Source organism: Symphalangus syndactylus, chromosome 8, assembly GCF_028878055.3.
Source record: "Symphalangus syndactylus isolate Jambi chromosome 8, NHGRI_mSymSyn1-v2.1_pri, whole genome shotgun sequence".
Classification (NCBI taxonomy): domain Eukaryota; kingdom Metazoa; phylum Chordata; class Mammalia; order Primates; family Hylobatidae; genus Symphalangus; species Symphalangus syndactylus.
Genome location: NC_072430.2, coordinates 27,486,098 through 27,501,440, shown reverse-complemented (window position 1 = coordinate 27,501,440; position 15,343 = coordinate 27,486,098). Strand labels below are relative to the sequence as shown.

At 41.9% G+C, this 15,343-nt stretch overlaps 1 protein-coding gene across 20 annotated transcripts in view; it reads right to left on the bottom strand.

Moving 5' to 3' along the window:
• FOXN3 (forkhead box N3) overlaps window positions 1–15,343 on the bottom strand; it is a 463,072-nt gene that overhangs the window by 374,099 nt on the left and 73,630 nt on the right. For 2 of the 20 annotated variants that reach the window (XM_063644032.1, XM_063644042.1), the window contains exon 1: window positions 1,085–1,373. The exons of 16 other annotated variants lie outside the window; for them this stretch is intronic. The gene's annotated coding sequence lies outside the window, so the exon portion shown is untranslated. Of the gene's footprint in view, window positions 1–1,084; window positions 1,374–15,343 lie in introns of those variants that run through there. 2 more of the 20 variants (XM_063644033.1, XM_063644045.1) reach the window with 1 other exon arrangement.

Here is a 15,343-nt window from a genome sequence, read left to right as displayed (position 1 = left end):
CCAGAGAAAGCCACGGAAACTTTAGGAAGAAGCGTAGTTATGAGAGAATATTTTAAACCAGACTGTGTTTAAGTCTTCCAAGAGACATCATCAGTTCTAATGTTTTTAAAGAAAGAAAATACCACCTTAAATACACAAACATAAAAGCTTTCTTGTTGACAAGGTACAATATATATACCACCAGCATAATCACAAGCTCCATTTTTTCATGTTTATAATAAACATGTCACAACCATATTTTTTAAAACCCTCTTCCCTCTCCAAACTGTTTAAATTTGAACACATAAAACTACATCTATTCTTAAACTTTACAAACCTTAAATAATGTGTGAGAACGTTACAAAATCATCAGAAAAACACCGCACAGCCACTGATTTACTGTGGCAAAACAAAAATCTATCAGTTGGGCAAACAATATAATTAGAGGATCCTATTTAGAATGATATTGGCAAGTTGATTTCACTCCAAGTTTAACCAGCATTTCCACTGATCACCAAATGAGAATGAGGTCAACCAGATGATTATTTTGAATAATTGTGCTACTTACATAGATTTGAAAACAAAACAAAAACCACTATTGTAGGCACCAAAGAGATCTGTATAGCTATACATGTAGGTAACAAAGGTATACCTATACATATAGGTAACAAAGACTTGAGAGATACATTCAACTGAATCACAAATAGAGAAAGGTAGGAGGCTGACATGCCAGAATTCAACAAAAATGGGAAGAAATTGATAGAGAAAAACTAAATTGTTATACTCAGGCTCCCCCAAAGGTCATGTAGAGAATGAAAAGTATATAAAAATTAGTATCTACAAAAAGGCCAGTTGAGAATGTAAATAGGCACTGATTACACCAAGTTGCTTGGGGCCACATAAACTCAAAGCTAAAAAATTACTGTGCTTTGGCTTCATTCATGTCATGCATGGAGGAAAGCCACACACGAGGTCCCTTGTTCCATCCAGTCTTTCCCTTTCACTCTCCTCTGGCTGACCTAAGAAAAACATGAATGCCAGCTGATGACACTCATTAACTGCCCTGCCTCTCAAAGTGCAATCCAGGGGCCAGCATCATCCTCACCTGGAGGTGCACTGTCAGATATGCAGATTCTGGCCGGGCGCGGTGGCTCACACCTGTAATCTTAGCACTTTGGGAGGCCGAGGCGGGCGGATCACGAAGTCAGGAGATCCAGACCATCCTGGCTAACACGGTGAAACCTCGTCTCTACTAAAAATACAGAAAATTAGCCAGGTGTGGGTAGTCCCAGCTACTCAGGAGGCTGACGCAGGAGAATGACGTGAAACCGGGAGGCGGAGCTTGCAAGTGAGCGGAGATCTCGTCATTGCACTCCAGCCTGGGCGACAGAGGGAGACTCTGCCTCAAAAAAAAATAAATTTGAGTTATTTGAGCTGAAAGCTTATTATCAGCAAAGTACTGACTAAAAGCCATGTTTCCTCTTCCTTATGTTACAGCATACTACCTGGTCTTCCCTGGAAATCCTAAAGAGCAACGAGAAAAGCTCCCACTTAAGTTGAGATGTGGGGTTCTGGTGGTCTGACCTATAACCAAGAATCTGGCTCTACAGTTTTCTTTCTTCTTTCTTTGGTTGCTTTTTGCTTGGTTGGTTTTTGGCTTTGTTTTTTATAGCAGCAAATCAGGGTCAAGATTTTCATTCCCCAAGAAGCCTTGGTAAGTGTCACCTCGCTAGTCATCCCCTTCCTGGGAATTTTGCCTGACCAGAGATGTGCTTTTTTCCCCCCCACTATGGAATATAATTATGCATTCCTTTTTTTTTTTTTTTTTTTGAGACAGGGTCTCACTCTGTCACCCAGGCTGGAGTGCAGTGGCTCGATCTCGGCTCACTGCAACCTCTGCCTCCCAGGTTCAAGCAATTCTCCTGCCTCAGCCTCCCAAGTAACTGAGATTACAGGTGCGCACCACCACACCAGCTAATTTTTATATTTTTAATTTTTATATTTTTAGTAGAGACAGGTTTCACCATGTTGGCCAGGCTGATCTGGAACTCCTGATCTCAGGTGATCTGCCCGCTTCAGCCTCCCAAAGTGCTGGGATTACAGGCATGAGCCACCACGCCTGGCCCTGTGTATTCTTTTTGATAGGAAAAACTTTCAAGACTCATTTTTCGAAGAAACATTGGAATTTTACCTTTTAGCCCTTAAAGAAAGGAAGCTATCTAACCAGACTTAACCCAGGGCTCTGCTCCAACGTCTTCCGGTGCATGCAATCTTCCAACCTAAGTCCCTACGGCAAACTGCCCTAGCTGCAAGAAGAAAAAGAAATTAGTCATCTTCTAGGCCATTGCTCAAATTTTGCTGTACATTAGACTCCCCTGGGGAACCAGTAAAAATCTCCATGCCCAGGCCACATCCCAGACCAATTCAGTCAGAATTTCTGGATGTGGAATTGGGCATCAGACTTGTTCAAACCTCCCAGGTGATTCCAATGTGCATCAAGGTATGAGAACGGATGCACTAGGCAGTGGCCTCTACCAAGTCTCCCTCTGATGCCAAGAGGCCCGTTCTATCCACTGCTCCACTCATCCTATGTTTATGCCATTCTTCCTGCATCCCAGGCAGCAGAAGCTTGGGGGATATATTTCTGCCCACATCTCAGAATCTGCTCTTCTAAAACAGCTGCTTCAATTGAAGATATATTTTGTGCAAGGCTCTTCCATTTAATGAAGAATTTTTTTCTCGTTCCCTTAATATTCTTTCCCATTAAGGCATAACCTACAAACAGCAGATGAATTACACTTACGCAATGACTATAAAGGACAGCTGTTTTATCTCAATGGAGCATTTTCTCTTTATGATTCCATTATTTTACTCTGGCATGACATGCCTAATGTTTTAAATAAGGCACAGCTTTCCTTTTCTTCCTTCTTTTTTTTTTTTTTTTTTTAAGTTAAGGTGAAATTTCAGCTGGAAATCTACTCTAAAAGATCTTCAAGAAACAGTACATATAAGAACACGGCAGTATTTATTTTTTATGAGCAGCTGAAGGTTGATCAAAACATTCCTCCCCAGCCACAAAATGTGTAACCCTGGCATTTTTCAGTACTATTTCTTGGCACACTGAACACAGGTCAAGACATGGAACAGCATTTTATTTGAATTATTATTCTTGAGCTTCCTGAATCTTCAAGCAGTAATACTTAAAGACACCCATTCATGGTTAGCAGATAATGCAGCCTTTTTTTCATCCAGCAGTGACCCAGTAGAAGGAAAATACAGTGAATAAACTTTTTACTAAAGAGGTGCTGTTAAGTTGTCCTTGGATTGCAACTGCCTGCGTGTGAACTTCTAGAATATTTTCCAGACTGTCTTTTCAATAAGCAGAGCTTGCTCAGTTTGCCAAACCTACTTCCTTACCTTTGTCTATTCTGTTCTTTGGCAACTCTTCTTAACAAGCCTACCCCATTCAAGATCTTTCCCCTGCTCTAATCCATCTCATTATATCCTCTACAATTTCACTTTTTACCTATTCATAATATGGATCTTCAGAAGAACTCCCCAAAAGGATGAAGTCAGAGTCGCAATTGATTTTCTGTTAACATTGGGAGGGAGATTTATGTATATGCCCATAGAAACATACGTCGTTTGTAACACCCAGTTAGTACAAAAGAATTAATCGTATATTCTACTCCATAAACTTGGTTCTATTCAATGATAAAAGACTATATTATTAAAGACAAAGATTAAATAGTTGTAAATAACGGCACATGTGTTTGAGCTGATCTTGAGTCTTTCCAATACATCAACACTCTGCAAAGGTCATTGGAGGCAAAATAAAGCCACCAGCCAAGATGTTTTAGGTGAGGAATGACGCACAGATGAAAAGCCTTGCCAGCACTGTGTGGTGGCTTTGGACATGGGGGCTCCAAAATCTGGCAGACCTGGTTTCAAATCCTGGCTATGCCACTAGTCCTAGCTGTGTATCCCTAGGTCAGGTTTCAGCCTCTGTAACTATCTGCATCTCTGAAATGTAAGTAATAGCAATAATGACCTTTGTGAAGTTGCTGTGAGGATTAAAGTGCTTAGAAAGTAGTGAGTATACATTAGCTATTTTAACAGCATTTCACAGATAAATGCAACCCAAAGGAAACCCATGAGCAAGAGGAATAGGTATTATTTGTGTCTGTCTTCTAGATGTGAAAAGTGAGGCTTATAAAGATTAAATAAGGTCAGCGGGCGCGGTGGCTCATGCCTATAATCCCAGCACTTTGGGAGGTCGAGGCGGGCGGATCACGAGGTCAGGAGTTCGAGACCAGCCTGACCAACATGCTGAAACCTCCATCTCTAATAAAATTACAAAAATTATTGTATTGTGGTGCATGCCTGAAATCCCAGCTACTTGGGAGGCTGAGGCAGGAGAATCGTTTGAACCTGGGAGACGGAGGTTGCAGTGAGCCGAGATCGGGCCTCTGCACTCCAGCCTGGGAGACAGAGCAAGACTCTGTCTCAAAAATAAAAAAAATTTTAAAAGATTTTAAAAAAAGATTAAATAAGGCCATTCTCCAGGTTTATCTTCCAAAAACAATGGCTGTGCTGTTCTCTGTTTAAAATTGTCGGTGGCCCCCATCACCGGGAAATTAAAAAGAAGTATAAAATCCAAATTCTTTATCATGGCGTGACTCCTTGATTATATCTTCTGTTTCTCTCCTCAACTCAACCCCATGTCAGTTCTGCCACAAAGCGTCTCCAGAGCCCCAGAAGGAATGCTGCTCCTCTCTCCTCTGGGATGCCATTCTACCTGGACATGCTTCTAACAAAGCACCCACAGCATTTCTCTGAGGGTGTTGGCTTATGTATCTGAATCCACATCCTAAACAGGAAGTTCCTTGAGAATGGGGACAATGTCCTATTCATCTTTGTAATACCAACATCTAGCCTGGTGGTACTCCACAGAATGGAGGATTCCCGGTGGATTCCATGAAATGCTTGGTGGATGAATAAGTGGACGGATGAATGGATGGATGGTCTGTTCTATCCAATGAATTCCATGGAATGACTGATGGATGCATGGATGGACTGTCCAATCTAGAGGAGTCTATGGAATGTTTGATGAATGAATGAATGGATGGATTGATGGACTGTCCAATTTAGAGGATTCCATGAAACGTTGGATGGATGGATGGATGGATGGATGGATGGATGGATGGATGGACTATCCAATCTAGTGGATTCCATGAAATGCTTAATGAATGAATAAAATGCATGGATGAATGGATGGAAGGATGGCCTGTCTAAAGCCATGCAACAAGTAAATTGCAGAGCCAAAGCAGCTCCCACATCTTCCAACCTCTTGTTGGGGCATCGTTCCCTTGGTTCCCCCACTGCCTTTGCCAATGTGTGAGTGACATCTCTGAAAAGACTGGTGAATAAATCTCTAGATCCAGAATGAACTTACCAAACAATTTTAGGCCATGTTGTTAAGAACAAACAAACAACAAAACTGTGTGCATCAATTTACATATCTATAAAAGAGGCTCATACTTAATGGTGGAGTTTAGAATACATGGAGAGGTAAAGGAGGAACAAGAGAGAAGCCTATGAGATAACATTGACAAGTTCCTTCTTCAAAAGAACCTCAATCGAAAACTGTCACAATAGTAAATATAATTAGATAACAATAATAATACCATATACCACAGTTTATTACTATCCTTTCTTCTGAGGCTTTCAATTGGAACTGAAAACACAATTACTAATTAAATGAGACAACAGGAGGTATCATTTTCCAAATGGAACCCTAGTGATGTAAATGAGTTAGTGCAGCTTCTCAAATTTCTTACTGTCACCCAAAGAGGGGGTTAATCACTTGGCTAGAGTTAACTCAGAAGAACAGATCCACATAATGTATTTGTTCTTCTGCTCAAAACGCAGTTCATTTATGCATTTCCTAAGTAGCTAGTGTGGCCACTACAAGGTCACAAAGATGTTAAAACCCAGTTCCTCCCCTCAAGTAGCATAACGTACCCAGAGTGCACAGATGGCACAAAATCTAGCCAGGACTTGGATCAAAAAACGAAGGCCTCTGGGGAGGAGATGAGAAATAGGGGACTCATATTCCTGGTCTTGGAGGAGTCCAGGTAAAGAATAAAAACAGAATTTTGAAGTGAAGACAGAATGATGCAGGAGGCTGCCATCTCTAGGGGGCTTCGGAAGATTCTGTTTTCCTTTTTCCCTTTCTTTTCTCTTTTTTTCTTTTCTGAGATGGAGTTTTGCCCTTGTTGCCCAGGCTGGAATGCAATGGCGTGATCTTGGCTCACCACAACCTCTGCCTCCCGGGTTCAAGCAATTCTCCTGCCTCAGCCTCCCAAGTAGCTGGGATTACAGGCATGTAGCCACCACGCCCGGCTAATTTTGTATTTTTAGTAGAGACGGGGTTTCTCCATGTCGGTCAGGCTGGTCTCGAACTCCCGACCTCAGGTGATCCGCCTGCCTCAGCCTCCCAAAGAGCTGGTATTACAGGCATGAGTCACCGCACCTGGCCTTTTATTATTATTATTTATTTATTTACCTATTTATTTATTTTTGAGACGGCGTCTCACTCTGTTGTCCTGGCTGGAGTGCAGTGGCGTGATCTCCACTCACTGCAACTTCTGCCCCCTGGGTTCAAGTGATTCTCCTGCCTCAGCCTCCTAAGTAGCAGGGATTATAAGCGACCGCCACCACGTCTGGCTAATTTTTGTATTTTTAGTAGAGACAAGAGTTTTACGATGTTGGCCAGGCTGGTCTCAAACTCCTGACCTCATGATCCACCTGCCTCGGCCTCCCAAAGCGCTGGGATTACAGGCATGAGCTACCACGCCTGGCCACTCTTCTTTTTGTTATTTTTAAAAATTTAGTTGTATAATACCAAATTCTTCACTTGTCTTTTAACTGAAACCTTTCCCAATTTGTGCTTTTAAAGGGATTTGAAGACAAAAAGGTTATGTAGTCAAATGAAATTTGAGAAAATGAAATAAAAATAAAATAGCATCTCCTAGAAAAGGATATAATGTGCAGTTTTGACCAAATTAACTTAATGTTTGTTTTTTAGGAGCATCTTGCTGGCTAGTGTTCTGAAAAACACAGAAAATACTGGTCCAGTGAAAATGATACATAAAACACTCCCCTGTTTTTATTTTGCCGTTGTCTCAGTTTAAAAGAAAAAAAAGGGATGTCTATAATGGAGAAATAAAGCAGGACTCATAAGTAGGGTCGATAACAAAATTTCAAAATCATCATAAACACAACCTCAGGTCCTGCTCACCACTTACAGTGTGTGACCTTGACTTAAAAATTGCTTCCACTTTCTCAGCCTCAGTTTCCGTATCAGTCAAATGGGAATAATATTAACTGCCTCTTAGGGTAAGTAGGTGTATTTATTGAGAAATCCAAGCCAAATCATCCAGCAGAGTACTTAGCACAGAGCACACTTTGACGGTCAGGAACTGCTGTGTGAGACACTGCTGATGGGTGACAGAGACAGGCTCGTTAGGGTTAGTCCACTGCAGCTGTGCCTTCTGATACTAAAACAAAAACATATTCAACTTCGATATGCTTGAAAAACTAGACATAGGCTGCATGAGAAAAGAAAAAGGAAACATACCAAAATGGAAGAGAAGTCTGAAGAACACTCATCTCGAGCCAAATTTTCAAGGAAATGAGTTTAATATGAAATTACAGAAACAGTGCCCTCGGCTGTTTCTACTTTTCTATGAAATCCGATAGCCAGATATCACGATGCAACAGAACAAAGAAAATGCAAAGGACAGCAGGATAAAATAAATACTTTAAGTTGTTTTCTCATGCCACTCCTTCAAACTGGTGTTTGCAGCATGGTAGTAGAAGGTAATGCAATAACCATGTGAAATTTACGGCAGACTTTAGGATTGTGGACATTTCTGAGCAAATAGAGATAACAACAAAGGCCAGGAACAAGTGACTACGGGGTATGTGGTTAGATCAAGACCTTGACAACAGATGCTTTACCTAGCCAAGTAAACCAATGTTTACCACTGCCCTCTAAAAGGCATGCTTAACATAAGACCTAAAATTGAAGCAAATCCTTACACTAGAGTTTCATAGCATTTTTTTTAAATCTTGCGTATAAAGTTGGCTGGAGACCTTAAGCAACCAGTTAGAAAGAAAATGAGGCTGGGCACGGTGGCTCATGCCTGTAATCCCAGCACTCTGGGAGGCCAAGGTGGGCGGATCGCGAGGTCAGGAGCTCAAGACCACCCTGGCCAACATAGTGAAACCTCGTCTCTACTAAAAATACAAAAAAAAAAATCAGCCGAGCATGGTGGCACGCACCCGTAGTCCCAGCTGCTTGGAAGGCTAAGGCAGGAGACTCGCTTGAACCGGGAGGTTGTAGTGAGCCGAGATCATGCCACTGTACTCCAGCCTGGGTGACACAGTGAGACTATGTCTCAAAAAAAAAAAAAAAATGAACTAGTTATATGCTTTTAAAAATCAAATTTTGTTAGGATAAAACATCCAAAGACTGCTGCTGCTAAGAGAAGTCTATATGGAATATTCCTTGATATAAGTGACTCAGATCGGGTCTTCAAAATACTTCTGTTGTGCAGAGATTTGCAGTAGTAAGTAGGAAATGTCTAATAAGTGTTTGCAACATGAAGGAACTGAATGGATGAATGAATGAATGAATAAACTAAATGGCTGAGTCAGAGTATCTTTGGCTGAGTCACACAGTATGTTAGAATTGGAAGAATTCTAAGATTCTTACCGATTTTGATTTCAATTTGTACATTGTGTCATTGGAAGCTCAGGACGTCACCAGGCAGATCTCTCGCAAATATTTGTTGGATATTTGAATGGAACCAGACCTACAGAAACAAGTGCTTTTCCTTCCTCGGTTCACTTCAAACACACCATGTGGGTCGTGCTGTAAGAGGTGTTTGAACCACATCAACTCCATCTTGAATAGGAGCTGAGTAAAATAAGGCTGAGACCTACTCGGGCTGCATTCCCAGATGGTGAAGGCATTCTAAGTCACAGGATGAGATAGGAGGTCAGCACAAGATACAGGTCACGAAGACCTTGCTGATAAAACACTTGGTGGTAAAGAAGCCGGCCAAAACCCACCAAAACCAAGATGGCCACAACAGTGACCTCTGATCCTCCTCACTGCTACACTCCCACCAGTGCCACGGCAGTTTATAAATGCCACAGCAATGTCAGGAAGTTACCCTATATGGTCTAAAAAGGGGAGGCATGAATAATCCCCCCCTTGTATAGCATATCATCAAGAAATAACTATAAAAATGGGCAGCCAGCAGCCCTCACGGCTGCTCTGTCTATGGAATAGCCATTCTTTTATTCCTTTACTTTCTTTATAAACTTGCTTTCGCTTTACTCTATGGACTTGCTCTGAATTCAAGAACCCTCTCTTGGAGTCTGGATCAGGACCCCTTTCCTGTAACAGTGCTATGGCTGGGATTTTGCTCCCTGCTCTGCCACTCTGGACATAGCTGTACATCCTTGAGCAAACTTTTTCACTTCTCTGGTTTCCTTATTTGTAAAACTGGGCACGTGGAACTACAAAGGTCCCTTGCATCAGCAATATTCTAAGATTACTCAGGAAAATATAAGCCCAAAGACCCAAGTTGTTAAAGGAAAAGGGTCCCGATCCAGACCCCAAGAGAGGGTTCTTGGATCTCACGCAAGAAAGAATTCAGAGCGAGTCCACAGTGCAAAGTAAAAGCAAGTTTATTAAGAAAGTAAAGTAGCGAAAGAACAGCTACTCCATAGACAGAGTAGGATGTTCCTGAAAGTAAGAGGAACACATCCACCGTAAGTACAATACTCGTATATATGGGGAGATGTGCTCTGCTACAAGGGTTTGTGATAAAGGATTAATTTTCTTAATTACTATATTTTGCAAGAATCGATATTATTATCTTTAAAGCAAAACTAAGAGTGCCTTTGTTCTCCAGATATCGGGACATCTGGACACTCCCAAGTCTGGGTCTGTTTAGTAAACACTATTAATTTGTTCCCTTAACCATAAACATCTAGAGGCTAGGAATGCCTAACTTTCTGAGAATGGAGCCCAGCAAATCTCAGCCTCATTTTCCTAGCCCTTGCTCAAAATAGAGTCACTCTGGTTCAAACGCCTCTGACAGACTTTTCACAATTAATAAAGTTCAGCATGATCAGAATAAATAAACACAATCTGAGGTTAGTCAAGTTCGTCATTGCTTTTGTCAAACAGCTCGTTTCTCTACCAAACCACAAACTACTATCTGCATCTTTTCTACACTTGTGCCTTAGAAAAAGTGGGACTGATGAGATGGCTTGGAGCAACCCCCTCCTTGTCTACCCAGAGAATTTCTGAAGTGTATTAAGGAGATTTATAATTTGAGATGCAAGTGCCATTTCATTAATTGGCATTCTTGGAGATTTTGATTTTTTCCTGCCATCAATGGGTTAATATGCTGAGATCTTCTTTTGTTTTACAAAGGGGCAAGGAAACACATTTGGCTGATACAGTCCATTATTAAAATTGCATTTCAGCAGTGGCAAAGAACTCCAGCCACCTGACGCTGGACTTAGGCATCCTCTTCCTGTGCTACAACCCAAAGCTATTACATTAAGAGCAGAAGCAAAACAATGGGGCTGCCGACAGCACAAACTCCCCTGGTAGAAGGAAACCATCAATCCTGCCGGTGAAGTATTTAGCTACAAAAGGAGAAAAGACACTCTTTGATTGAAGTATAAGAGGAAGGAATACACAGGCGCTTTTCAATCAGAGCTGGATCGCGTATACTTGAAGAAATACCAGCTTCAACCACCAGATAAGTTTGCCTCTGGAAGGCACAGCTGACAAGTACACCTGGTGAGGACTTGGAGTAAGTATGGGGGCAAATGAGGTCAGTCTTCTCTGCTCCCCCTTCAACTTGGATGCTCACGATCCACACCCATTGCCTGTGAGGTAGTTTCTACAGAGATGAAACAATGAGCTTCCTTAGGGGCCAAAGAGGCACAAGACTGACCTCTTTAGCTTCTGCGGTGCTAAGTAATATTAATAAGCTCTAAGTCTTTATGTAGAAGTCAATGAAATTAGCAGTAGGGTTTAGAAGCCAGAAACACGATGCTGGGTTATTAAAAAAACAAAAACAAAAAAACCCCGACCATTCTTTTCAGCTAAACTCCAGCTCCAGTTCTCTGGGCTAGAATAGTAGTGTTAATAGATTCCGCCTCGACTAAAAAGGGAGCCAGTGGCAGAAAATCTATTCCTCCGGCAAGGTTGCTGGGCAACCAGCAAGCTTTTGGCATGTGGCTGATGTCTCCAGGCAGCCCGGACTACACAAAGTAAGCTCTTCCATCACTTACAACTAACTTGATTTTGATGGATTAAAACCAAATAAAAATGTACTGTAACTCACTCACTTCCAAATTCAGAAATCAGAGAGACAGAAAATATCCCAACACCCAACTAAAGACTAACTTATCACAAACACTAGGATTCACTGAAGTTCATTCTACTGGGTGATTAATCTCTTCTGCATTCTAGTATACAACTGATTTGGTTTTAAGACCAGAATATCCAAAACCAATGGGGGTGGGGGAGAAGTACTCAAAATGTTTTGGAAAAATATTAATGTTATGAAGATGGAGCTTCGATGTAATGGATTCTGGTGTCAAATGCATCTTTATGCCTAGTATTTTGCTTTTTAATTTTAATGGGTACACAGTCTGGTACTATTTTAGCTGCATTTTTTTTAAGAGATTGCTTTTTTTTTTTTTTTTGAGACAGAGTCTTGCTCTGTCGCCCAGGCTGGAGTCTCCTGCCTCAGCCTCCCAAGTAGCTGGGACTACAGGTGCCCGCTACCACACCCAGCTAATTTTTTTTATTTTTAGGAGAGACGGGGTTTCACCATGTTAGCTAGGATGGTCTTGATCTCCTGACCTCGTGATCCGCCTGCCTCGGCCTCCCAAAGTGCTGGGATTACAGGCGTGAGCCACCACGCCCGGTCTTTTTTTTTTTTTTTTAAGACAGGGTTTTGCTCTGTCCCCCAAGCTGGAATGTAATAGCGTGATCACTGGTCATTGTAAACTTAAAACTCTGGGCTAGAATTTAGCCACAATTATTTAGCAAAATCTCCTTTTGCTAACATCTGAGGACATCAGTCAATAATCAACAAACCCTTACTAAGGGTTCTGAGATCCCAACCTTATGCTGTAGGGCGACAGAGAAAGGTAAGACCTTGGGCCAGGCCTTATTTAGAATACATTTACTATCAGGACATAAAGTAAAATGGCCTCTTCTCATCATCTACAGTAGTCCCTCCTTCTCCACGGGGGACAAGCTCTAAGACCCCCAGTGGATCCCTGAATCCCCAGATAGTACCAAACCCTACACATCTATGTTTTCTCCATCTAACGGAAGACAGCTACTGAGTGACTTACAGATGGGTAGTATATACAGTGTAGAAATGCTAGACAAAGGGATGATTCATGCACCGGGCAGGACACAGCAGGACAGCACGAGATTTCATCACAATCCTTAGAGCAAGATGCAACTGAAATATACACTGTTCATTTTTGGAATCTTCCATTTAATATTTTCAAGCTGCAGTTGACTGTAGGTAACTCAAAGCATGAAGAGAACTGTGTATAAGCGGGGACTACTTCTTCCTCAGAAGGTTAGTTTGGCATTTACTGTGTTTATTTCTGAAAGACGCCTCCCAGAGATACTGAACAAGCTGGCTGGACTCTAAAACTGGTCAGTTTTTCCCAGGGTTCCGGAATGAAGCAGGCCTACCTGCCAGGGCTCTGAATGCCATAAATACCTTCACACCTGATGTCTAACTTTTCTTTCTCTTTGAGAAACACATGCTTGATAGCATTTGTAATGAATCATCACCTTCAGTGAGAGCCTCTTCAAAAAACTGCACATACTGGCATGGACAGGACATTTCCTCTTCTTTGCAACCCTGAACCTGGAATCTCATTCGTCGATACCAGGCCACCAGAGGAGAGACTGAGGGTAAATGCAACCAAAACAAGGAGACGAGCAATCGTGCCCACATGTCTAAGAGTGTCGGGTGAAACCAAACTGTGCCTACTGGCTCCTTCTAACACGGAGAATGCATATGACTTCTAGACAGGCACTTTCATGGTCCAGCCATAGCATGTCCCATTCGTGGCCTCCCCAGCTCCCAGTCCATTACACATCCATTACACCGTTAGTCAGTTTCCATGTTTCTTGCAACACATTAAAATGCAGTGCAAGAGCTAAAAGCAGCCTCCTCTGAAACCATCATGATGATAAAATGCAACTTGATGGAAACCGATAAATTATTATTGCTCCGTAACAAGACATATGCCCTCAGGTAACAAAAAGTTGTTAATTTTAATAAGAAAAAGAGGCCTAATGGGTATCCTCAAGAGCTTGTGAAGGTAACTGATCTATGGGGCAGAGCTAATCTCAAGTCCAACACTGGCCACCCTTCACAAACGCCACCCCAGAAATCCTTTGCTGAGCCACTACTCCCCAAACTAAACTTTCCCTGTTACCTATAGCTCTGCCTGTCCATGGAACCTTTTCTACTTTATAGTCATTCTTTGCCTATTACTCTCCTCTCTCCTACCAGGTATATGTATGTGCGCCACGTGCAGTCCTAGGTTCTTATTCACAGAGTTAGACGCTCAATCAAGGTTAGACGATTTTGTTTTTCACTGGAGGAGAACACAACGGCATGTAAACATAACCCCTGAAAAATTAAAACTTTTTAGGTTTCTGGATCATCTGTGCTATCCGATCAAACTGTTAGCTCCAAGATGTAGAAAGAAGAATCTATGGTATGAATATTAAGTCAGCCAAACAGCTTTACTCTTTCTATGGGAGTGCTTTTTGCTTCCTGTAAATAGCCTAGTAAATGGCTGTTTTACAGAGAATTATTCAGTAATGAGAAGCCATGGAAAAATTAAGAGGCAATGATTTTTTCCCAATATCTTCTTTTCTTTTTTCTTTTTTTTTTTTTTTAAGACGGAGTCCCACACTGTTGCCAGGCTGGAGTGTAGTGGTGCAATCTCGGCTCACTGCAAGCTCCGCCTTCCAGGTTCAAGTGATTGTCCTGCCTCAGCCTCCCAAGTAGCTGGGACTACAGGCACCTGCCACCACGCCCGGCTAATTTTTTGTATTTTTAGTAGAGACGGGGTTTCACCATGTTGGCCAGGATTGTCTCAATCTCTTGACCTCGTGATCCACCCGCCTCAGCCTCCCAAAGTGCTGGGATTACAGGCGTGAGCCACCGCACCTGGCCCCAGTAGCTGCTTTTCTTAAAATAATTTTTTATATTATAAAAGCAAACCAAATTTCCTGTATAACCTTTGCCCTTTTCACATATATGTATATACATACACATGTATATATACACATATGCATGCACATATGCATACACATACACACATATACATATGCAAACATTCATATATACACACACAGTCTCGCTCTGTCAGCCAGTCTGGAGTGCAGTGGCGTGATCTCGGCTCACTGCAACCTCCGCCTCCCAGGTTCAGGCAATTCTCCTGCCTCAGCCTCCCAAATAAATGGAATTACAAGCGCCTGCCACCACACCTGGCTAATTTTTGTATTTTTAGTAGAGACGGGGTTTCACCGTGTTGGACAGGCTGGTCTCGAACTCCTGACCTTAAGCAATCCACTGGCCTCAGCCTCCCAAAGTGTTGGGATTACAGGCTCGAGCCACCACACCGGCCCTGACACTAGGTAATTTAGAAAGAACAGAAGCAGGGCAAGGTGGCTCACACCTGTAATCAGATTGCTGATGAGAATGTGAAATTGGATAACCACAGTCATTGTATGTGTTGTGCTTCTATAACAGAATACCGGACACTAGGTTATTTATTTATTTATTTATTTATTTATTTATTTTTGAGACATAGTTTTACTGTGTTGCCCAGGCTAGAGTGCAGTGGCACAATCTTGGCTCACTGCAACCTCTGCCTCCCAGGTTCAAGTGATTCTCCTGCCTCAGTCTCCCAAGTAGCTGGGGCTACAGGCACGTGCCACCATGCCTGGCTAATTGGTTTTTTGTTTATTTGTTTTTTGTTTTTTGTTTTTGTATTTTTAGTAGAGATGGGGTTTCACCATGTTGGCCTGGCTCGTCTCGAACTCCTGACCTCAGGCAATTGTTAATTGTTGATTACCACTAGAATTTTCACATTGCCTGAGGAGTATGCCACATTGCTTCTTTCAGATTTATTGATAATAGCATCCCATTTGTTTCCTATCTAGAAATTATCATTTGTAACCAATTATTTGTTACTTCCTAGTTTGCCC